Source organism: Schistocerca serialis, chromosome 4 (assembly GCF_023864345.2).
Source record: "Schistocerca serialis cubense isolate TAMUIC-IGC-003099 chromosome 4, iqSchSeri2.2, whole genome shotgun sequence".
Taxonomy (NCBI): domain Eukaryota; kingdom Metazoa; phylum Arthropoda; class Insecta; order Orthoptera; family Acrididae; genus Schistocerca; species Schistocerca serialis.
The window spans coordinates 814,617,935-814,643,241 of NC_064641.1; the positions used below are offsets into that span (position 1 = coordinate 814,617,935).

General features: G+C 42.6%; 1 protein-coding gene and 1 non-coding gene across 2 annotated transcripts in view; one reads left to right on the forward strand and one right to left on the reverse strand.

Annotated features, from left to right (window-relative positions):
- LOC126474970 (uncharacterized) overlaps window positions 1–25,307 on the forward strand; it is a 1,274,000-nt gene that overhangs the window by 521,436 nt on the left and 727,257 nt on the right. The gene's annotated exons all lie outside the window — the stretch shown is intronic.
- On the reverse strand, window positions 17,651–17,734 carry Trnas-gga (transfer RNA serine (anticodon GGA)). The gene is given in 2 exon segments: window positions 17,651–17,685; window positions 17,695–17,734. It is a non-coding gene; the product is annotated as a tRNA-Ser (tRNA).

Genomic DNA, 25,307 nt, shown 5'->3' on the forward strand with positions numbered 1-25,307 from the left:
GGTAATAAAATGGAGTTGGATAGCGATCTCGCACTCGGCTCTCCAGATCAGGTCAGGAAATCACGATAACGTTTAGATGTGGTGAGTGTGGTGGCCAGGGGAGATGGGACCACTCAACGCCGTACTCAGAAATACAGTCCTGGAGGATGTGAGCTTTGTGAACAGGGGCCCTGTCTTCATGGAACACAGCATCACCATTTCGGTAGGAACGTTATACCATGTGGTTGATCTGATGAACCCAAACGGTCGCATAACCCCTGGCTGAAATTCGACCTTTCTGAGTAACTGTAAGGACCATGCAATACCGTGATATGGCTGCCGAAGATATCAAGGAACTATCGCAACGTTTCTCTCTTTGAACTTAAACTCTGCCAGAGTTTGAGAACAGTACAAGAAGACTCATCCGACCAAACGACGTTCTTCCATTGCTCCACGGCCCAGGCTTTATCGCTTCGGACAACGTTTCCCAGTTGTGGGCATTTGCATCGCTGAGAAGTGGTTTCCGTATTCCAGTTCGACCTGCAAACCCTGCTATTTTGTGACTGACAGAATTCACGAGTGCAACATTCTGATCTGCAGCGACTTTTGCAGCTGTAGTACTATTTTTCGTCATAGCTCACTCTGATGACCGTCTGTCATGATCATTCAATACACAGTTTCATTCGCGTTGTGACTTAGTTGGCGATGTATTCTCGTTTACCTTGTATGTGGCGTATGTATTCGATACGCTATCTCTTGAAATATGAAACACTGTGGCAACATTGGTTTCGAATGTTCGAATACACATAGCTCCGACATTATATACGCTCAACTATACAGAATACTGTCGCGACATTTGAAAGATACGACGACGTAGCACATTTGCCGTTCGTTGTCATACACTAAAGTAGGACCTACATGCTTGGCTAGTACCAACATTTACGTTGAAGTATGCATTTCTCGCGGTGATTTCGTATTTTTGTTCAGCTAGTAATAGCGAGTATACTGTTCAGACACACTTGGAGAAGGCCTGGGGATACGGGAAGATTGAAACTAGATTACATGGATTCAGAAATCAGAAATCGGGTCATAAGGCGTACACAGGAGCAGTGGTAGACTCCAATCACTATTTACTAACGAAGAAGTGTGTGCTGAAGTTTAAGAAACTCGCCAGAAAGAATCAATGAGGAAATAAGTGCAACATTGAAGTTCTGAGGAAAGAAGAGTTTCATTTGAAGCTCTGTAGGGCTGTAAAATTGCTGTAGTGAGTAACACTATAGGCATTTAAGCTGAATAGGAATGGTCATATTAAGGGCAATTAATGAAGTACGGTGGATAAACATTGATACGAGGAAGTTAACTACGAAGGAACCATGGTAAGAGGATAAATTCCTCAAGAGATCGAAGAAAGAAGAAAATCAAAAACATGTTCAGTAGAATTCAGAAACAGAGGAATATGTGATTTCCGAATGAATTAAATAAGAAGTATAGGAAAGACATGACAAAATGGCTGCAGGGAAAAATGTGAAGAAATCTAAAAGAAATCATCATCAGAAGGAATGATTGAGCATAAACATATATAATAATTGGCCAGGTGTGACTAGGTCTGGCGTGCTGAAGGTTCCGTACCAACTTAATTGTGTATATAGACAGTTCGTCTACTCGGGAGATCGACAGTCTCGACCATTTTTCCCTATTATTAATTCTAGCAACATATCGGTCCCAAGTATTCCAAGATTTTCGAGAATGTTTTAATTTCGATAGTATAAATGTGACAAAGTCATGCAGGAAGTCGTGGACCATTTTGACAATAATCAGTAGTCCTGCATTCAGGCTGACGGGGTTACCATGGTAAAAGTCAAACATCAGGCGAGAAACGATTTTATTGCTCACATTTCCCGTTTCGGAGTTTATCCATCATCAGATATCCAGTAGCGATTGCCACAAGTAGATATTGGGTTTCAAGTTGTACGTATTTCACATACAACATGAAACGCCGTATCTACGTGCAGTAATTTCTCCTGGGTATCTGATGACGGATAAATTCCGAAATACGTTTTATGAGCAGTAAAATCCTTGCCTCACGTTTAACGTTTACAACTGCGACCCAGTCATCCCGAGTACAGAACTACACATTGTTTTAATTTGAAGTTTTACGTCGGATAACAAATCACAAAAAAATACTTTTTCGTGTAATATAAGTTAACAGTTTTCAGATTTTTTCCTTCACTTGTCGTGTGAAACCTTACTTCCTGCCATATTTGATCATTTTAGATCAATAGGAAGTGCCGTATTGGTTTTTGACGACTGAGTTTGCGAGTATCAAAGTATGTCACGTAAATAGGCGTACCTTTCGATCGCATGGATTTAGAAGCTAACGTTTATTGTACCGACAGTGAAACGTAGACCTTCACATGTGGCGTAAATTTTTATATGTATGCCCATCCCTGAGAAAAAGGGGTCTTAACCGACAGACGAACAGATAGAGAGTAAGATAACAAATAAGAAAAAAGTTTTTCGTCTGTTACTCCTAAAAATTAACAGTTTTCGGATTTATCCTTTGGTGTACTTTGAATTCTTTCTTCTCACCAAATTTCATAGTCCTAGGGTAACGAGATATGAGCTGTAGGTTTTGATGAGTGAGTTTGCGAGTGACATAAATGACCGTATCTGTTTGTTGCATTGACTCAGAAGTTTTAATTGTTTGCACCGTCACGGGCCGATGTACTAAAGTATGTGACATAAATTTAAACTTCATACGTCTACCATTTCCTGAGGAAAATGGTTTCTAACAGTCGGACAGGCAGATCGACAACGGAGCGATCCTAAAAGGTTTCCATTTTTACCGATTAAGCCATGAAACATTAAAAAAATATCTTTAGTGAAATAAAAAGCAAGGACTGTACCACTAAGAGCACAATGGGGAGTCCACTGTTACACGCAGACGAGAGACTCGATAAATGGAAGAGGTACATTGAAACCTTCTGTAAGGACAAGACTTCCGTGAAAGACTTCGACCTCATGTCACTGTCCTCTAAGGGAAAGATTTAAGGCGCCAGGTTTGTCAGCTGGTGAAGCTGCTCGTGAAATATGCACAGTTGCGCAGTAATATGGCATTTCTGCAACGAAGTATGGACAAGGAGATCGTGTCCAAGTTCTCTGTGGTTAAACATCACATCAGGTCGGAAGGAGTGAAAAATGTTATAGAGAAGACCAGCCTGGTCAAAGAATGGATAGATATACAAGTTTCCAACTGTATACTACTGCACGCAGTTTATGCAATTGCCATATCTTTCTATTTGTACTTCGCTTACTTCTCGACTGGGAGATAGTCGACATATCGACGGCAGCTCATCAAAGAGCTCACCATGGCAATGCCACGGAGAAACAAACGAAGAAACTTGAACGACATACAACGACGCAAATATCAATGTCATCTCATGGAACGCCACTCACAGCCATCAACCTGTAGCGCAAAATCCTGGATGAAGGACCCACCTCGGCCCTAACAGAGGATCGAATTTCGCTCCTACACGCACTCAACCTCTCGTGGAGTTCGTTAGTGGAGTGGAATAGATGATGTGGCAGTTCTCACAAGACGACGCCGACGGCGTAAGCCTCGCCTCCACTCATATTTTAGCCTCAGCCAAGCTGCCCAAATCTATCATCAGCACAACAGAGAGAGAGACAGAGAGAGAGAGAGAGAGAGAGAGAGGCACCGTGCATTCGGAAATATGAAGACCTATTGGTACTTCCGGTTGACAAGGGAAATTCGACGATTGTTCATAACACCTCAGTAAAGAGGCATCGTTGTTGAAATACATCACGTACAAATACCTAAAATGGGACCCAGCTCAGTCATAAAGCAGAAAGCAGCGAAACTGCTGAATAATTCTGGTCTGTCAGAAGATGTCATCAAAAATCTTAGAGCACGAGTTCCTAAACCTCCTACGCTGTACTGATTACCTGAAGTCCACAAGGAAGGTATTCCATTGAGGTTAACTGTTGGTGGCATTAGTTCTCCGACGTACCGAGTGGCCAAATACTTAACCAAGTTAATGACTCATATGGTTGGACGCTGGGAAAGTCACATTAAAAGCTCTCAGATGTTCATTGAGATAAATTAAGCAATATTTTAGTTAGCCTCGATGTGCTCTCACTATTTAGGAAAATTCCTGGGGGGGAACATTGAAACTGTTCGCGGAGCCTTTTCTGCCTGAAACGATAAAGTTGTTATGACGACCACCTGTTTCTTGTAAGATTTTAAATTTCGAAATTCTCCATAATTTCCAGCATTGGCCAGCATGCTCCAGGACATGTTCGCAGTTACTTAGAAGCCAAACGACGTGGGGACCGGCACATGAGGTGCACTAAACCAATCGAAACACCTATTACCTTTACAAAGTATTGGAAATCAGTCCATAGACTCTCTGGAAACTGCACCACTCCCACTTATTCCACCTATATAGTGACAGATCACTTCCAGATAAGTTCACCAGCCACTTTGCATCCTACCTGGAAGACACCAACATGATCACTGCTTTGATTACACGATGGACCATTATGTGTATGAACGTATCGACAGAACTATCCCACGTCCTGCACCAGACGACCAGTAATTATACAGAATTCCAGAAACACGCCGATAACAGCTGAAAAAATTAAACAGACCCTCCCTAAAAAGCGAAACACCTCGCCTGGTCAGGATACAGTTGCCTACTGCTACCTCATGTTCTTCTCTTCTTGATAAATCTCCCTCTTAGGTTTCATTATATCGACCTACCAGCCTTATGTTACTTTTCAGCAAGCGTTTGGAACTATTCTTACGTAATGATCTCATTATCACCTTGCAACCCATCTACTCATTCCTAGTAGCCTGATGGCTTTTGGGCTTTTGTCACTACCATTTCATCGTCGACCAGCTTTTTGCAATATCAGCCCACCCCATATTTGTCTCCCTTGATATCCTGAGAACATTTTACAGTGTATGGCTTCTGGAGCACTTCCAAGCTACAAACCTATGCGCTCCCAGTTAACTATGTCCACTTTATAGAATCCTTCCATCAGCCGTCCTATCTTTGTCACGATCAACCACGCCTGCTCCCACATCTTCCACCCTGTTGCAGGTGTGCCTCAAGGCTATGTTCTCCCGCCACTCTTTTACATTCTGTACATTCCGAAACCACCAACCCGCACGTATCTCTCCAATGTCTCCCACCAAAACCACTTGAATCTCCTTGTCGAGTGGTGTAATACGTAGAAACTTCAAGTAAACCCGCACAGAAGCCAAGCCACCATCTTTGGTAGCACCCGCTCCGTCTAAAACCAACCCAACCCTCTGGCGACTACAGTAAAATATTTAGGACGGACTCTCTACAAAACCGACTGAACTAGTAACAGGCCGCTACTGCAGTCAACATCCTTCAACCTTGACCCTCACCTAGAAATCTCTCATCCACCCCATCTTCACTTACGCTAACGCTGCCTGGATTTCTGCCTATCCTAAATTCTGTAAGTCTCTTGATATCCCGTAAAGACATGCACTCCGCCTCGCCTCCCACATCCGCCTACATCGCCCAACTAGCATCGTGTACCAACGTATCTACTTAACACTCCTTCTTCTCTTCCTAGACAAACCTTCGGATTCGATACATTAATCGGAAAACCCAGTCCCAGCACGCAATTTCCCACCCACTACTCACCAATTCCAGTAGCCTGCTGCGCCACTTATTTCATATTCCACCTCCCATGCACCATGTTCGTTGTTGTTGTGGTCTTCAGTTCCGACACTGGTTTGATGCAGCCCTCCACGCTACTCTATCCTGTGCAAGCTTCTTCATCTCCTAGTACTTCCTGCAACCTACATTCTCCTGAATCTGCTTAGTGTATTCATCTCTTGGTCTCCCTCTACGATTTTTGCTCTCCACGCTGCCCTCCAATATTAATTTTGTGATTCCTTGATGCCTCAGAACATGTCCCACCAACCGATCCCTTCTTCTAGTCAAGTTGTGCAGCAAACGCCTTTTCTCCCCAATCCTGTTCAGTACCTCCTCATTCGTTATGTGATCTACCCATCTAATCTTCAGCATTCTTCTGTAGCACCACATTTCTAAAGCTTCTATTCTCTTCTTGACCTAACTATTTATCGTCAATGTTTCACTTCCATACATGGCTACACTCCATACATATACTTTCAGAAACGACTTCCTGACACTTAAATCTATACTCGATGTTAACAAATTTCTCTTCTTCTGAAACGCTTTCCTTGCCGTTGCCAGTCTACCTTTTATATCCTCACTACTTCGACCATCATCAGTTATTTTGCTCCCCAAATAGCAAAACTCTTTTACTGCTTTAAGTGTCTCATTTCCTAAGCTAATTCCCTCAGCATCACCCGATTCAATTCGACTACATTCCATTACTCTCATTTTGCTTTTCTTGATGTCCATCTTACATCCACCATTCAAGACAATTTCCATTCCATTCAACTGCTCTTCCAAGTCCTTTGCTGTCTCCGACAGACTTACAATGTCATCAGCAAACCTCAAAGTTTTTATTTCTTCTCCATGGATTTTAATACCTACTCCGAATTTTTCTTTTGTTTACTTTACTGCTTGCTCAATATACTGATTGAATAACATCGAGGAGAGGCTACAACCCTGTCTCACTCCCTTCCCAACCACTGCTTCACTTTCATGTCACTCGACTCTTATAACTGCCATCTGGTTTCTGTACAAATTGTAAATAGCCTTTCGCTCCCTGTATTTTACCCCTGACACCTTCAGAATTTGAAAGAGAGTATTCCAGGCAACATTGTCAAAAGCTTTCTCTAAGGCTACAAATGCTAGAAACGTAGGTTTGCCTTTTCTTAATCTAGCTTCTAAAATAAGTCGTAGCGTCAGTATTGCCTCACGTGTCCCCATATTTTTACGGAATCCAAACCCATCTTCCCCAAGGTTGGCTTCTACCAGTTTTTCCATTCGTCTGTAAAGAGTTCGCGTTAGTATTTTGCAGCAGTGACTTATGAAACTGTTAGTCCGGTAATTTTCACATCTGTCAACGCCTGCTTTCTTTGGGATAGGAATTATTATATTATTCTTGAAGTCTGAGGGAATTTCGCCTGTCTCATACATTTTGCTCACCAGATGCTAAAGTTTTTTCAGGACTGGTTCTCCCAAGGCTGTCAGTAGTTCTAATGGAATGGTGTCTACTCCCGGGGCCTTGTTTCGACTCAGGTCTTTCAGTGCTCTGTCAAACTCATCACGCAATTTCATATCTCCCATTTCATCTTCATCTACATCATCTTCCATTTCCATAATATTGTCCTCAATTACATCGCCCTTGTATAGACCCTCTATATACTCCTTCCACCTTTCTGCTTTCCCTTCTTTGCTTAGAACTGGGTTTCCATCTGAGCTCTTGATATTCATACAAGTCGTTCTCTTTTCTCCATTGGTCTCTTTAATTTTCCTGTAGGCAGTATCTATCTTACCTCTAGTGAAATAAGCCTCTATATCCTTACATTTGTCCTCTATCCATGCCTGCTTAGCCATTTTGCACTTCCTGTCGATCTCATTTTTGAGACGTTCGTATTCCTTTTTGCCTGCTTCATTTACTGCATTTTTATATTTTCTCCTTCCGTCAATTAAATTCAATATTTCTTCTGTCACCGAAGGATTTCTATTAGCCTTCGTCTTTTTACATACTTGATCCTCTGCTGCCTTCACTACTTCATCCCTCAAAGCTACCTATTCTTCTTCTACTGTATATCTTTCCCCCATTCTTGTCAATTGTTCCCTTATGCTCTCCCTGAAACTCTGTACCACCTCAGGTTTAGTCAGTTTATCCAGTTCCCATCTCCTAAAATTCCCACCTTTTTGCAGTTTCTTCCGTTTTAATCTACAGTTCATAACCAATAGATTGTGGTCAGAGTCCACATCTGCCCTGGTAATGTCTTACAATTTAAAACCTGGTTCGTAAGTCTCGGTCTTACCATTATACACTCCTGGAAATGGAAAAAAGAACACATTGACACCGGTGTGTCAGACCCACCATACTTGCTCCGGACACTGCGAGAGGGCTGTACAAGCAATGATCACACGCACGGCACAGCGGACACACCAGGAACCGCGGTGTTGGCCGTCGAATGGCGCTAGCTGCGCAGCATTTGTGCACCGCCGCCGTCAGTGTCAGCCAGTTTGCCGTGGCATACGGAACTCCATCGCAGTCTTTAACAATGGTAGCATACCGCGACAGCGTGGACGTGAACCGTATGTGCAGTTGACGGACTTTGAGCGAAGGCGTATAGTGGGCATGCGGGAGGCCGGGTGGACGTACCGCCGAATTGCTCAACACGTGGGGCGTGAGGTCTCCACAGTACATCGATGTTGTCGCCAGTGGTCGGCGGAAGGTACACGTGCCCGTCGACCTGGGACCGGACCGCAGCGACGCACAGATGCACGCCAAGACCGTAGGATCCTACGCAGTGCCGTAGGGGACCGCACCGTCACTTCCCAGCAAATTAGGGACACTGTTGCTCCTGGGGTATCGGCGAGGACCATTCGCAACCGTCTCCATGAAGCTGGGCTACTGTCCCGCACACCGTTAGGCCGTCTTCCGCTCACGCCCCAACATCGTGCAGCCCGCCTCCAGTGGTGTCGCGACAGGCGTGAATGGAGGGACGAATGGAGACGTGTCGTCTTCAGCGATGAGAGTCGCTTCTGCCTTGGTGCCAATGATGGTCGTATGCGTGTTTGGCGCCGTGCAGGTGAGCGCCACAATCAAGACTGCATACGACCGAGGCACACAGGGCCAACACCCGGCATCATGGTGTGGGGAGCGATCTCCTACACTGGCCGTACACCACTGGCGATCGTCGAGGGGACACTGAATAGTGCACGGTACATCCAAACCGTCATCGAACCCATCTTTCTACCATTCCTAGACCGGCAAGGGAACTTGCTGTTCCAACAGCACAATGCACGTCCGCATGTATCCCGTGCCACCCAACGTGCTCTATAAGGTGTAAGTCAACTACCCTGGCCAGCAAGATCTCCGGATCTGTCCCCCACTGAGCATGTTTGGGACTGGGTGAAGCGTCGTCTCACGCGGTCTGCACGTCCAGCACGAACGCTGGTCCAACTGAGGCGACAGGTGGAAATGGCATGGCAAGCCGTTCGACAGGACTACATCCAGCATCTCTACGATCGTCTCCATGGGAGAATAGCAGCCTGCATTGCTGCGAAAGGTGGATATACACTGTACTAGTGCCGACATTGTGCATGCTCTGTTGCCTGTGTCTATGTGCCTGTGGTTCTGTCAGTGTGATCATGTGATGTATCTGACCCCAGGAATGTGTCAATAAAGTTTCCCCTTCCTGGGACAATGAATTCACAGCGTTCTTATTTCAATGTCCAGGAGTGTATAATCTATCTGATACCTTTTAGTATCTCCAGGGTGGTTCCATGTATACAACCTTCTTTTATGATTCTTGAACCAAGTGTTAGCTATGATTAAGTTGTGCTCTTCGCAGAATTGTACCAGGCGGCTTCCTCTTTCATTTCTTACCCCCAATCCATATTCACCTACTACGTTTCCTTCTCTCCCTTTTCCTACTACCGAATTCCAGTCACCCATGACTATTAAGTTTTCGTCTCCCTTCACTATATGCATAATTTCTTTTATTTCATCATACATTTCTTCAATTTCTTCATCATCTGCAGAGCTAGTTGGCATATAGACTAGTACTAATGTCGTAGGCGTGGGCTTCGTGTCTATCTTAGCCACAACAATGCGTTCGCTGTGCTGTTTGTAGTAGCTTACCCGCATTCCTATTGTTTTATTCAATATTAAACCTACTCCTGCATTACCTTTATTTGATTTTGTATTTATAACCCTGTATTCACCTGACCATAAGTCTTGTTCCTCCTGCCACCGAACTTCACTAATTCCCACTATATCCAACTTTAACATATCCATTTCCCTTTTTAAATTTTCTAACCTACCTGCCCGATTAAGGGATCCGATCCGTAGAACGCCAGTTTTCTTTCTCCTGATAACGACGTCCTCTTGAGTAGTCCCCGCCCGGAGGTCCGAATGGGGGACTATTTTACCTCCGGAATATTTTACCCAAGAGGATGACATCATCATTTATTCATACAGTAAATCTGAATGCCCTCTGGAAAAATTACGGCCGTAGTTTCCAGTTGCTTTCAGCCGTTCGCAGTACCAAGACAGCAAGGCCGTTTTGGTTAGTGTTATAAGGCCAGATCAGTCAATCATCCAGACTATTGTCCCTGCAACTACCGAAAAGGCTGCTGCCCCTCTTCAGGAACCACACGTTTGTCTGGCCTCTCAACAGATACCCCTCCGTTGTGGTTGCACCTACGGTACGGCTATCTGTATCGCTGAGGCACGCAAGCCTCCCCACCAACGGCAAGGTCTATGGTTCATGTTCGTTAAAAACAGTTAAATTCCTATTTTTGTTTACTTATCAGCGGACGTCACGTTGTTCAGTTCATACAGCGGGGACGCAATGACGGAAATAAAAGACAGGATCAAGAGTGTGATTAAAATTCAGAGTGGAAGGATGGGTATCTGTGATAATATTCACTGGTGACAGAGCTAGTCTCAGTGGCAGTAATGATGAATTAGAAGACGTGTTCAATTGAATTAACAGTCTAATGAGTACAGTATGTGGACTAAGAGAATACCGAAGTGAGATGCAAGTAATGATGAGTAACAGACTTTAGGTAAGTGATAACACGAAATAGATGAAGTTAGAGACTTCTGGTACCTTGAAAGGGTGATAACACATGACGGATGCAACAAGGTGACATGAAAAGCAGATTATCACATGAGAAAAGGGCATTACTGGCAAAGAGAAGTCTGTTAGTAACATAGACCTGCCTTAAACTGAGGAATAAATTTCTGAGAATGTGCGTTTGAAGCCCGTCATTGTGGGGTAATGAAAAATGGACTGTGGGAGAAGCGAGAGAGAAGAGAATCGAATCGAAGCGTTTGAGACGTGGTGCTAAAGGAACTGAAAGTTAGGAGGAGTGATCAGATAAGAAAGGCGGAAGCTCTCTGAAGAATCTGCAATGAAAGGAACGTACGATGAAACTTGACAAAAGGAAAGAACAGGATAACAGAACACATGTCAAGGCAAGTAAATGTAACTCCAGCCTGGGTTCTGGAGAGTGGGAGAGGATCTGGTCAATGAAATTTGATAATAATGTACCAACAGCCTCTACTTTGATGTTGTCTTATTAGGCAACCAGTTTCGACGTTCCAATCACGTCATCTTCAGGCCTGTCGCATTAACGACACCAAGTACCACTTGTACATGTGTATAAGAAAAGGCACCACTGTTAGCATATAGTTCCGTACTTCATTAGAATGTGTGCCCTCAACACAACCTCATGAAGTTCGGATTTATACGGCAGCAGATACGAATATTGATGCAATGTCTTACACATGCGTGTATAGCACTTGGTGTCGTTCATGTTACAGGCCTGAAGATGGCATAATTGGAACGTCGAAACTGAATATCAAAGTAACGGCTCTAGGTACAGTGTTATTTTATCACGTGTATAGACAACTGCGGACAGTGTTCATGCTACTAGAGGGGGCAGTAGACGGTAAAAATCTATAGAAGACGAGAGAGATTGAAATACATCCAGCAAATAATAGAGGATATAGGGTGCAAGTGCTACATTGAGATGAACAGTTTGGCACAGGAGGGGGGATCATGGAGGCCACATGGAACCAGTGAGAAAACTGACAACTAAAAAGAAATAGTAAATATCGGTCCTGTGAACCATGGTGACACTTTTCATTTACGTTAGTGTATGACGAATTAGGATACTTTTAACTAAGGTGGTTAACAATTTGGTCTGTAATGTCTGGCTTGCCTCATGTGGTGTAAACTTCATAATAGATCCGGAGTTTTTGTTACAGACTGAAACCGATCGACAAGTACCCGACATGTACAGCTGTGGCAGCAACTGAACTGTGCTTTTAATATCAGAGTCTGCCAATTTTCTCCGGAAACACCATCAGTTAACACCTTTAGGTAATCGAAACATTGCATTTCTATTCCGGAAACTGAAGAGACGTTTGTATTGTTGGCGCTTATGAATGTCTCACTCAGTTGACAGGGTGAACTCTAACATCACCGAAAAATCTTCAGGGATGTGTTCTATTTTGGTATAAGAGACCCGTGGTGTTTCGTAGCTTGTAAAAAGGAAAAGAAGTAATATTTTTTTGTTCACTCGTGTCGAAAGAATTAAACTTCAGTATGCAAGACACATACATACGAATGCATAATAGAACTTAAAAACCAAGTGCTGATATAAAACTAGCCCGGATAGCCGTGCCTGTTAAAGTACCCGTTTCCACGACGGGGAGGTCTGCCGGCACAGGTAGTACTCCGCAAGACGGATTCATGGCGAAGGACGGTGTTCTCGCTAGCATGGACGTAGTTTTTGGGCAGTTTCACAAATTTCAATCGGTGAACACCAGGCTAGAATACACGTCTCACCTCAGATACACGCTACGAAAACATTCAGAACAATTTCTCACACTTGAATTTACTTTAGATGCTGACAGATGGGTTACATTGATTCCGTACTGGGAGGATGAACAGGGAACTGACGACCGAAGATGTTTAATATCCTGAAACACACACTCAGCACAAGCAGACATCTTAAATTTTTAAGATGATGATATATCTTCCAGGGGATGGTATATGATGGAGAACGTTTGTGTACAATTACAGTCAATCACAAGCCACTTTTATTTGGTATTTGGTGAATACATTAAAAGAACGTTGAATTGAAACCTGCCGTTGTGGCCGAGCGTTTCTATGCGCTTCAGTCTGGAACCGCGCTACCGCTACGGTCGCTGGCTCGAATCATGCCTCGGGCATGGATGTGTGTGATGTCCTTAGGTTAGTTAGGTTTATGTAGATCTAAGTCTAGGGCACTGATGACCTCAGAGGTTAAGTCCCATAGTGCTCAGAGCCATTTTAATCATTCTGAATTGAAAGATATAGACAAAAATGACTATCTTAGCAACTTCAGAGCATCATTTGGCAATCACTACCGCTCCATAACTTGAGGAATCACATATCAATGCGTAGGTTTGGTTTACCATTTCTTTTGATTTCAGAACTTCTTTATTTGTCGTCCGCGGCACACTTACGGCACAACGAAGCGTCTACGATAGTTTACTATCAGTTTTTTTTGCACTTATGGCAAAATGTCCTGGACATACATTTCAATAAGATAATGCCGACCCTCACATGGCGAGAGTTACTACCGCTTGTCTTCGTCCTTGCCAAACACTACCTTGATCAGCAACGTCGCTGATCTCTCCCCTACTGCGAACGTTTGGAGCAATATGGGCTAGGCGCTCCCACAAGCTCGATATTTTGGCTATATAACACGCCACTTGAACAGAATTTGGATAGATGTCCCTCAAGAGGACACTGAACAACTCTATGAGTCAAAGCCTAGCCGAATAACTGTTTGAATTTAGGACCAGGAGTTAACCAACGAGTAATGCTTTGCTCAATTTGTTGAGCTCTTTCTCTTGAATAAATCATCTAGTTTTTCTGTAACTGTAATAAATTGTTCAACTGTACATGTACATCATATCTACCGATTTCCGTCCAATTCAGATAATTTATTTGTGGACTGCCGTTTCTTTTGTTTGAGAGTGTTAATGAAGGTAAAAAATCAAACGGAATGGAATTATGGTATAACCGGTCAAGGCTCATATATTATACAATATATGCAGAAAATATCGTTGAAGATACTACGAAGTTCTGCCGGCAGAATTCGCTTTCATCCTGCACATGCGAAGGAGGAACTTCTTTCTGATCACATTTACATCTCACTGAATATTTAGGACTTTTAGTGAATTATTTGATAATATTAGATTTATGGAAGCTATACGAATCGTGTACAAGATTCATGCACTCAGAAGATTTTTTACTTTTTAATGTAAGGAATAATGTCCACCTCTCAATGAGGATTGCACAATTTGAAAAATCTCACTGAATATTTGAGACTTTTTGTGATTTATTTGATTATTTTTAAATTAGGGAAACAATACAAATCCTATACAGATTTCATCTACTCAGAAGATTGTTTGCTTCTTTATTTAAAGAATGATATCCACCTTTTAATGAGGGTTACGCCATTTGAAAACTGCCCACCACTAGATACCACACGCTGGAGCCTGCGATGTGCCAACAACATCTGTTACTTGACTGTACCAGACTCTTCCCGCTTTCACCAAATTTGCATACGGGACCGACTGCGTCGCGCGGTGGAACGTGTGACAGTAAAAGGCCCCTTTGACACGTAAATCCTCGTGCCGGGCGTAAATGGCTCCTCTGCCAACACTCGGGAATTGTTTTCTTCACGCCATGCAAGTTCAAAACGCGCACAGCTGACGCTTTTCCCGTGGGTTTACGGCACACAATTACGCGGAGCCGCGTTCTGACTGAAGTCCCGGTGAAAACAATCTCCGGACGGCCAGGGTAGATGAAAATAAGGCACGCAAAGCATTGGAATAAAATCGAGTCTTCACCGTTCTCTAGATATCGAAACTTTCTATACTTCCTTCTCTACAACTGTAACAATAAACTTTAAGTGGAATGGATATAAATAACATCTCCATTAGGTCAGAGCCAGGAAAAAACCGTAGCAATCTAAATATCAAGGCGTTTCTCGTTATTTTTAATGTTTCAAAACTTAAAGGAAGTGAATTTCTACGCCACATGGTTATTGCAATAATTATTCCACAGTTTCTCTGATGCTGTAAGTAAATGTCCGCTACGTTTCATAGATTTCTAATTAGAAAGTGCTATTCTGAGACCAAAAATTTAGCGCAGAATGGGAAGTTCTGGCTAGTTACAGTAACCAGTCTGAACACCGAGACGAAATGATTTTCCTTGCGAAATAAATTTTCCCACTGCATGCGACATACAATAAACATAGGGAAATCTTTCACCACCAGAACAAGTGTGATCTTTAAAAATGAGGTACTATACAGTAATAATGTGTTAACAAGATTTAAATATTTAAACTTAAGACATCAAAGTTTCCAAGCCGGTAATGGATACATGATGTCACATTGCAATGAATGCACGTAAAATTTGTTCTCATCTCTCGATTTCGGATTCTGTATCATCCACTGCAAATTTTGTTGAACTATGCAGTCCTCTTCATAATTTCTTAGACAAAGAAATAGTTCTAAGTGCCCTCTCATTTCACTGCATCTTTTCTCAGTTACGAAACGAGAAGAAATTCAGGAAAGATGCAACAGTTTACTGAAAGTCATCTTAAGATAGGTATATAATGCACTGAAGCACCGAAGAAACTAGTGCAGGAATACGTATTCAAATACAGAGATATGCAAGCAGGCAAAATACGGCGCTGAGGTTCGCAACGGCTATAGAAGACGACAAGAAACGATTGTTTCATCGGTTACTGCTGCTGCGATGGCAGGTTATCAAGATTTTATATTATTGTATTTTTCGGCGCACGAGCGATGAGACACAGCATCTTTCAGGTAGCGATGAAGTGGGGATTTTCTCGTACGACCATTTCACGAGTGTACCGCGAACATCAGGAATCTCTGTAAAACATTAAATCTCCAACAACGCTGCGGCTGGAAAGAGTTCGTATAAGAAGTGGACCAACGGTGACTGAAGGGAAACGCTCAACGTGACAGAAGTGCAACCTTTCCGCAAACCGCTGCAGAATTCAATGCTGGGCCATCAACAAGTCTGAGTGCACGAAACATTCAACGAACCAATATCATCGATATGGGCTTTCGCAGCCGAAGGCCCACTCGTGTACCTTTGATGACTACACGATGCAAAGCTTTACGCCTCGCCTGGGCACGTCAACGCCGACGTGGCCTGTTGATGACTGGAAACATGTTGCTTGGTCGGACGATGTGAAAGGGTATGGAGATAACCTCATGAATCCAAGGGTCCTGCATGTCAGCATGGGATTGTTCAAGCTGGCGGAGGCTGTATAATGGTGTGGGGTGTGTGTAGCTGGAATGATACGGAACCCCAGATAATCTACATACTATTCTGACAGGTGACACGTACGTAAACATCCAGTGTGATCAGCTGCATCCGTTCATGTCATTGGGCATTCCGACGGATTTGGGCAACTTCAGCAGGACAATGCGACACCCAACAAGTCCAGAATCACTACAGAGTGGCTTCAGGAACACTCTTCTGAGCTTAAACACTTCCTCTGGCCACTAAACTCTCCAGACATGAACATTATTGAGCACACCTGGGTTGACTTGCAACGTACTGTTCAGAAGAGGCCTCCTCCCCGTCGTACTCTTACGGATTTACGGACAGCACTGCAGGATTTATGGGTCAGTTCCCTCGAGAACTACTTCAGACATTAGTCGAGTCCATGTCACGTCATGTTGCGGAATTTCTGCACGCTCGCAGGGGCCCTACACGGTATTAGGGAGGTGTAACGGTTTCTTTGGCTGTTCACTGTATATGCAAGATTTTGCTCTGGTAAATCGAGGATTGCCTCTCCATCAAGTGCTGTTGTTTCGGTAGACGTCATCGTCAGTGATATTTAAAATAATTCATGTGACATAGTGATCTAAAAAGTTTGTTTTTAAGTAAACTCCCTACACATGGCACCTCCAAGTGAAAAATATCGCCGGTCGGTGTGGCCGAGCGGTTCTAGGCGCTTCAGTCAAAACCGCGCGACCGCTGCGGTCGCAGGTTCGAATCCTGCCACGGGCATAGATGTTTGTGATGCCCTTAGGTTAGTTAGGTTTAATTAGTTCTAAGTTACAGGGGACTGATGACCTCAGATGTTGAGTCCCATAGTGCTCAGATGCATTTTTTTGAAAACTATCTGCCCTTCATTATTTGATCTGGACAGATAAGGAAGTCTGAGAATTTTGAGAAGTATGTGAACTAAGTACTTTTATTGGTTCACTGTCACACTTAACTGTGGGTCATCCACTGCCCTCTTTCAGTTTCTGCAGCAACACCTACAGAGAAAGGTAAATACGTAAGTGAACTTACGATTACATACCTAGCTATGGTAGAATTGTGAAAAAATGACGTTATGACAAACAGAGTGTTAATGAAGCAGGCCACTCAAAATCTGCAAGTTGTAAATAACTTTATATTTATTTTAAAAAGTTCGGCCCGCATCTCGTGGTCGTGCGGTAGCGCTCTCCCTTCCCACGCCCGGGTTCCCGGGTTCGATTCCCCGCGGGGTCAGGGATTTTCTCTGCCTCGTGATGGCTGGGTGTTGTTTGCTGTACTTAGGTTAGTTAGGTTTAAGTAGTTTTAAGTTCTATGGGACTGATGACCATAGATGTTAAGTCCCATAGTGATCAGAGCCATTTGAACCATTTTCTTTAAAAAGTTCGAAAACATTCCATGAATGATGGTATTACACATTGAAGCACAATTAAAGAGGTATTACACATTGAATCATAGTTTAAGAAGTCCTATAGTGCAGTTAAGGATTACGATATGACTCAGTTCAAATGGTTCAAATGGCTCTGAGCACTATGGGACTTAAGGTCTGAGGTCATCAGTCCTCTAGAACTTAGAACTACTTAAACCTAACTAACCTAAGGACATCACACACATCCATGCCAGAGGCAGGATTCGAACCTGCGACCGCAGCGGTCGTACGGTTCCAGACTGTAGCGCCTAGAACCACTCGGCCACTCCGGCCGACGACACATTAGTCAATTAGATGCTTCAAACTGTATCGCGGCGAAGACGCATAAAATCTAAGTCCCAAGGAGTACCCGTAACAATTGACATCTCTACCGATCTCTCAAATCAATCTCCTGAAACTGCTGGAGCGACTTCTAAGTTCTAAACTCTGCTAATTAGTTACGAAATATCTTAACAGTCAGTCCACCTCACCTCCAAAGAAATATAACATACTGGTAAGTATCATAATTTAAAAAAAAAAAAAGATGCATGCAGAAGTCCATAGTAATTCTACTTACCGTCAAGTTAATAATGTCTGTGTAAGGTCACAAGCCTTTCACTACATCGTTATTTGCGTGATATCTTGTAATAATTTATCCTACAGAAGAATCGCAACATTATAATGGAGTGCACATAGAAGCGAAAATCCATGACGAGTCTGAGATGGTCCAGGACTTAGAGAGCGTGGCTGCAGTGGCAGACGAGCTGCAAACCTCATCCTCAGGCCCTGACACAATGATGATGACGAAACGGGCTATGATGGTGTTTAAAAGCGAAGCGTGATGAGTATACCATTGACGGACCGTGCTTGACTGGCGAATGCATCTTTTCTCCAGATTGTGGAGTCAATCACATCTACAGCAGCAAAAGAAGAAGAAGAAGAAATTAATGATCAGACTACAATTATAATGAACACACAAATACAGAAAAAATCATCTTACATATACGCCTGTAACATCACTCAAGTCAAATCTGGGCCACTTTTTAGCTACTGACTGTGTACAAACTGGATTCCTCTAATTTAGAGTATACTGACGCAGTAGCTTCATATTTAACATATACAGCCGCTTGCTCGACGAAAGATTCTACCCAGAGACTGTAAAGCTGCACATAATACACCAGAATTCATGAAAGGCAGTGGAAGAAATACACTAAATTACTGGCCCACATAATTAACGTTGACATGAAGCAGGATTTTGAAACATGTATTGTGTTATAACATTATGAATTACCGCGAAGGGAACGATCTATTGACAACATGGTTTTAGAAAACAGCGTACTTGTGCAATACAGCTTGTTTTTTTTACACGCACGAAGTGTTGAGTGCTCTCGACTAGGTATTTCTAATTGATTCCGTAATTCTAGATTTCGTGTAAGATTTTGATACCGTACGTCACAAACGACTTCAAATCTAATTGTGTGCTTGTAGAATATCGTCTCAATTAAGCAACTGGATTTGTCATTTTCTGTCAGGGAGGTCACAGTTCGTAATAGCTGACGGAAAGCCAACGAATAAAACATCAGTGATTTTTGGCGTTCTCCAAGGTAGTGTTATAGGTCCTCTGCTGTTCCTTATCAATAAAAGTCAAGTCATCAGATGATCAAAACCAATTGCTAAACGATTGAGATAAGATATCTGTATGGTTAGAAAATTGTAATTGATATTAAATAATGAAAATTGTGAGGTCATCCACATGAGTGCTAAAAGTAACCTGTTAAACATTGGTTACACAAGAAATCAGTCAAATGTAAAGGCCGTAAAATCAGCTAAATACATAAGAATTGCGATCAAGAATCACGTAAATTGGAAAGAAGAGTAAGAAAATTTTGTGAGGAAGGTGAACTGAAGACTTCATTTATTGATAGAATGCTTGGAATACGCAACAGATCTGCTAAAGAGACTGCCTACATTGCGCTTTTCTGTCTTCTTTCGGAGCACTGCTTTGCGGTGTGGGATCCTTACAAGAGGGGATTAACGAAGCACATCTAAAAACTTCTAAAGAAGAGCAACACGTTTCTCATTATAGAGAGATAGGGGAGAGATTGTCGCGGACATGATACATGATTTGTTTTTTTTTTTTGGGGGGGGGGGGGGGGGATGAAATCATTATAATAAAGGCGTTTTTCGTCGCGTCGGGATTATCTCACATAATTTCAATCACCAGATTTCTCCTCCGAGTACGAAAGGATTTTGTTGACGTCGACTTATATGACAAGAAAAGATAATAATAATATAATAAGGGAAATAACAACTCGCACGGGAAGGTATAGGTGTCTTCCGCAAATTTTTCTAGAGTGGAATAATTGATAATTAGTATGAAGATGGTTCGATGAACCCTCTGTCTGGCACTAATGTGTCACTTACAGAGTAGCCATGTATATATAAGTGTAGATATAAACGAATCATCGTAATCATCTACGTCGTACCGCTTCATCTCTGCTCACGTTCTCAGTGCTGTTGATGTTGCTGCTACCGCATCTGAGACTGGAATGGCGTTCCGCGCCGAAACACCACATAGTTATAGCCGAAATCCGCAATCCTTTATTTATTTCAACCAGAAGAAGTCGAGTATTCCTACCTTTAGTCTTTAGAGAGGATTACACGAGTCCGCGATTGTGGACAGAGGACACTATCCTGCTCAAATTTTCTAGTGTTCTTAAATATTGGCTTACATTTCAGTGCTGGTGTACATTCTGGTCTGTCACGAGAGCTGCGATTGAATCCAACAAAAATCCAGTGATGAAAGAAAAGATAATTTCCAGAATATTTTTACTCTGCAGCGGGAGTGTGCGCTGTTATAAAACTTCTTGGCAGATTAAAACTGTGTGCGGCGCCCAGACTCGAACTCGGGACCTTTCGCAGGAAAGTGCTCTACCATCTGAACTACCCAAGCACTCCTGAAATAAAGGATACTGCGGAGACATGGCTTAGCCACAGCCTGGAGGATGTTTCCGGACTGAGATTTTCACTCTGCAGCGGACTGTGCGCTGATATGAAACTTCCTGGTAGATTCTTTCAGGAGTGCTAGGAGAGCTTCTGTAAAGCTTGGAATGTAGGAGACGAGGTGCTGACAGAAGTAGAGCTGTGAGGACGGGGCGGGTGTCAAGCTTGGGTAGCTCAGATGGTAGAGCACTTTTCCGCGAAAGACAAAGATCCCGAGTTCGAGTCTCGGTCCAGCACACAGTTTTAATCTGCCAGGAAGTTTCAAAAGATAATTTTTCTGCAACCTTGAAGACCGTAGTGCACGAAGACAATAATGTGAAAAATAACCTACTCCTTAGACCCTGCTAATCTGTGTGTGTGTATGTGTGTGTGTGTGTGTGTGTGTGTGTGTGTGTGTGTGTGTGTGCGCGCTGGCCATACTTTGGCCCTCAGTATGCTTGCATATCCCTTGTCGTAAATTTCTTACAATACTCTGTTTTATATGAGTGCACCAACAGTTTTAATTTGTGTATTCGATTTCCTCATAAAATAATTAACACTATAGACAGACAGACAATAGTTCGCATTAGATCCCCACCTGTCGAACACACGTTGAACTTGCGCAAAAACGCTTTACGAAACATGATGTGTTATAGACGGTGTCTAAAATATACTTCTAAATCTTTTTTAATACTCATTTTAATGTTGTCCACTTTGTAGCAAGTGTGTATTTGTAAATTAAAAAATATACTGTAAATGGCAGAAAAATGTGAAATATTAAAACAATACGGCAGTGGCGGAGGCTCGCTGGCCAATACATACCGATACAAGACAACCCTGAGAAATACGTATCGAGAGATCTCGTCAGTTCAGAAGCGACGAACATAGCCTTCCGCAGCAGCCATGAGATACGGGCTGACCGCATCTTCGATCATCTTTCTCCAACATGCGATCACTCTCCTACAAAACACCAAGTTGTATACGTGTCGAAAGCAGTAAATTTGCCTCCGCTGATACTGTTGCAGAGCACCATCGAGGAAATGGTTTAAGGGATCAGACAAAAGTCGAGCAATAGCATCAGGTATCATTCTACGTTATGTAGATAAAATGTACGCTTCTCGTGATTTCACCTGTAGTAGCGTCAATACGTGCTCCTCCATGTGTATCGCTTTTCCTTTATGGAAACATACCAATTTACACTGCATCCAAATATTTTATGATTCCAAATAAATATTACTTGCAACTTACATGAACGGGGAGAGAATATCATAGCACTGAGAATCCAAATAAATCATTACCTTTTCCTCACGCAAGCAGAAAACTAGTGTGAGTAGGGAAATTTCGTCTTATCACGATGCCTCTATAGAATGCACAGTCTTTCCACAATTAAAGCGTATGTGGTGTCAATCCCTTTCTTATGTGTAGCTGCATTAAGGATCTACAGCTCCCCTCTACCGCGTATTTCGATTGCGACATCTGTATAAGGTTTTTTTTTGTTTTTTTTTTTTTTAAATTTAAGTATGTGTGTGCCGCCAAATTTCTCATTACTCCTGAGGAAATAACAAATCCCTTTTATGTATTAGCCGGCCGGTGTGGCCGTGCGGTTAAAGGCGCTTCAGTCTGGAACCGCGTGACCGCTACTGTCGCAGGTTCGAATCCTGCCTCGGGCATGGATGTGTGTGATGTCCTTAGGTTAGTTAGGTTTAATTAGTTCTAAGTTCTAGGCGACTGATGACCTCAGAAGTTGAGTCGCATAGTGCTCTGAGCCATTTTTTATGTATTCCAAGAGGGTTCGGTGAGCTGTCTCAAGTTTTGGTGCAGGTCTATCGGTCATGTTGGTAGCAGATGGTAGTGTCTTCCAATAGTTCTCTTTCTTGATGCCGACATACAGCTTTCTAATGAAATATCGATGCGGAATCCAGACACTTCGATCTAGTGCTTTTTCACAATTTCCTGTGTGCAAATACTGGCATCCTGTAGCACATTTCGCATCCGTATTTTAACGTATTTGAGTCATTTCATTTCCTCTAATTTCGTTTTAGTTATCAGCCTTCTCACTGGTTGGATACAGTCCGCCACGAATTCCTCGCCAGTGCCAACCTTCTTATCTTCGACTAGCACTCGCAACGTGCGTCCTCAATCAGCTGCTCGATTTACTCCAATCTCTGTCTTACTCCACAATTTCACCCTCTACAACTCTCTCTAGTACGATGGAATTAATTTCCTGATGTGTGAACATATGGTCCTTCCTTCTTGTCGGTGTTCTCCATATACTCCTTTCCATGCTGATTCTGCCGAGAACCTCGTCATTCCTTACTTTATCACTCCACCTAGCTTCAACATTCTTCTGTAGTGCCACATTTGAAATGCTTTGAATATCGCATGTTCCTGTTTTCTCACAGTCCATGACTCACTACCATAGAGCCGTCCATTATGGGAAATTTCTTCTTCAAATTAAGATCTATGTTTGATATTAACTGACTTGTCCTGGCTACGAATACCCTTTTTGCCAGTGCTGGTCTGTGTTTTTTGTCGTCCTTGCTGCGTCCGTCATGGGTTGTTTTGCTGCTTAGGTACCTGAGTTCCTTAACATTATCTACCTCTTGATCGCCAATACTGCTATTAAGTTTCTCGCTGTTTTCATTTCTGCTACTTCTCATTACATTCTTCGTTCTTCGATTTTATTCTCAGTCCATATTCTATGCTCATTCTGTTCAACAGAACCCCTATCACGGAACCTGCAGACTGAACTACCCATACTTCCTCCAGTGTCACAATTCCTACTTCTCAAACTTCACACAAGTTCTCCTGCGAAACTTGCAGGTCTAAGGACTAGCACTCCAGGAAGAAGGATATTATCAGGACAGCAGTTACCGCGAAAGGCGAAAGTCCCGAGTTCAAGTCTTGCTGAGGTCCATAGTTTCAATCTTCCAGGAAATTTTATATCAGCGCACACTCCGCTGTTGAGTGAAAATCTCTTTTGTATATGGAATTTTCTCGATTTTTCTTCAGTTTGCTTCCATATCAACGGTATCGTCAGAAATGCATCTTTGGTGCCTACACTTCCCCTAAAATCAAACTGATCGTTATCTAGCAGATTCTAAGTTTGATTTTCCATTCCTTATGTTATTCTAGTCAGCAACTTTGATACATGAGCTACTAAGCTCATTGTGCGATAATTCTCGCACTTGTCGGCTCTTGCAATCTTCGGAATTCTGTGGATGACTTTTGCCAGAAAGTCAGATGGTATATCGCGAGACTCATACAATCTACACTCCAACATGAATATTCATTTTGTAGCCACTTCCCAAAGAATTTTAAATATTTCGTCGGGATATTGCCAATCACTTCTGCCTTGTGTGATACCAAGACTTTCGAATACTGATCTTTGTCTCTTCCCTGTCGACTCCTGATTCCTCTTCTAACACGTCGTCGGACAAGTCCTATCGCTCATAGAGGCATTCAATGTACTCTTTCCACCTATCCGCTCTCTCCACTGCATTTGCCACAGGTATTCCCACTGCACTCTCAGGGTTACCGCCTTTCCATTTAATTTCATCGACGATTGTTTTGACGTTTATGTATGCTGTCTCAATCCTAACATCGAACATTGCGTTTTTGACTTCTTCAATATTTTTTCTTGCTGACATTTAGCCTTAGATTTCCTGCATCTCCTATTTATTTCAGCCTAAGTGACATGTATTTCATTATTATTAAGTTTCCCTGAACATTTTTGAACTTACTTCCTTCGTCGATTATTTTAATTCTTCTGCTAACCATGGTTTGTTCGCAGTTACCTTTGTTGAAACCTGTATATTTCTTCCAAACTTCTGTGACTGCCGTTTTTAGATATGCCCACTCTTCTTAAACTGAAATACCTACTGGGCTATTCATTATCGCAATAACTACAGCCTCATAGAACTTGAAGTGTATCTTATCACTCCTTAATATCTTCGTATCCCACTTGCTTGCGCATTGACTCCTCAATACTAGTGTGTTCCTTGGTACACCCTACAAACCAGTATCTCACTTCTGAATTTCTGCTTGTCCATGATGCAATCTAACTGTAATCTTCTATCACAGCGTTATCTTATCAGTGACTTTTCCTTGAATACCACTGGCGTGTTTTCTGACAGAATGAACTCTACTAGCCTCCTAATAAATATGTGCAAAAGAAGTGGTGGAATCTGCTCTAATTCGCTGCAGATGACTTGATAGTCTGACACGTAAGTAGATACGAAGTTCTCTTCATCAGTGCTAACGGTTCTTCCATACTTTTGCTGTAGCGTTAATTAAGATGGAATTCGAGTTTCCTCATTCTTGTCTGTATTCTACTTGTTGGATTCTGGTGTTACAGTGCCTGTGCTGTTCAGAAGAACGATTCAGTGTTCCTTCGGACGTGCATGCAACTTGAGTCTGTCCGGAGTCGTCCACGGAGAGCCACAGTGGTTAAGGTGACCGCTTGCGTAAATCGGGAAATCTGGTTTCCGTTCTCCCACAAATTTTCATCGTAGCCTTTCCCATATGCAGCTAATGGTTGTTCGTATCGTAGGTGCGAATACATTTGGTGTTGTTGGTTTATGTAAAATTATGTATAAAAACGATCAAGGAAATTTAGGGTTTAGCGCCTTGGCGGCACAGACGCTAGAGACTGTGCTCAAGTTTGGATGGTGACGGCACTGTAGAAGACTTCGCTATGGCCTTTTCAGTGGAACCATCTAGGTACATGTCTTTTAAGAGATTTAAGAAAACCATGGGAACCTTAATTTCGTCGGATAGAGATTTTAAACAGCGAACTCACGAATTCATTTGTAGCATTGTAGGATATCGCTCGGATTGGTCACGAGGCAGAACTGAAGTGTATGTCCTGGCTACAAGAATCTC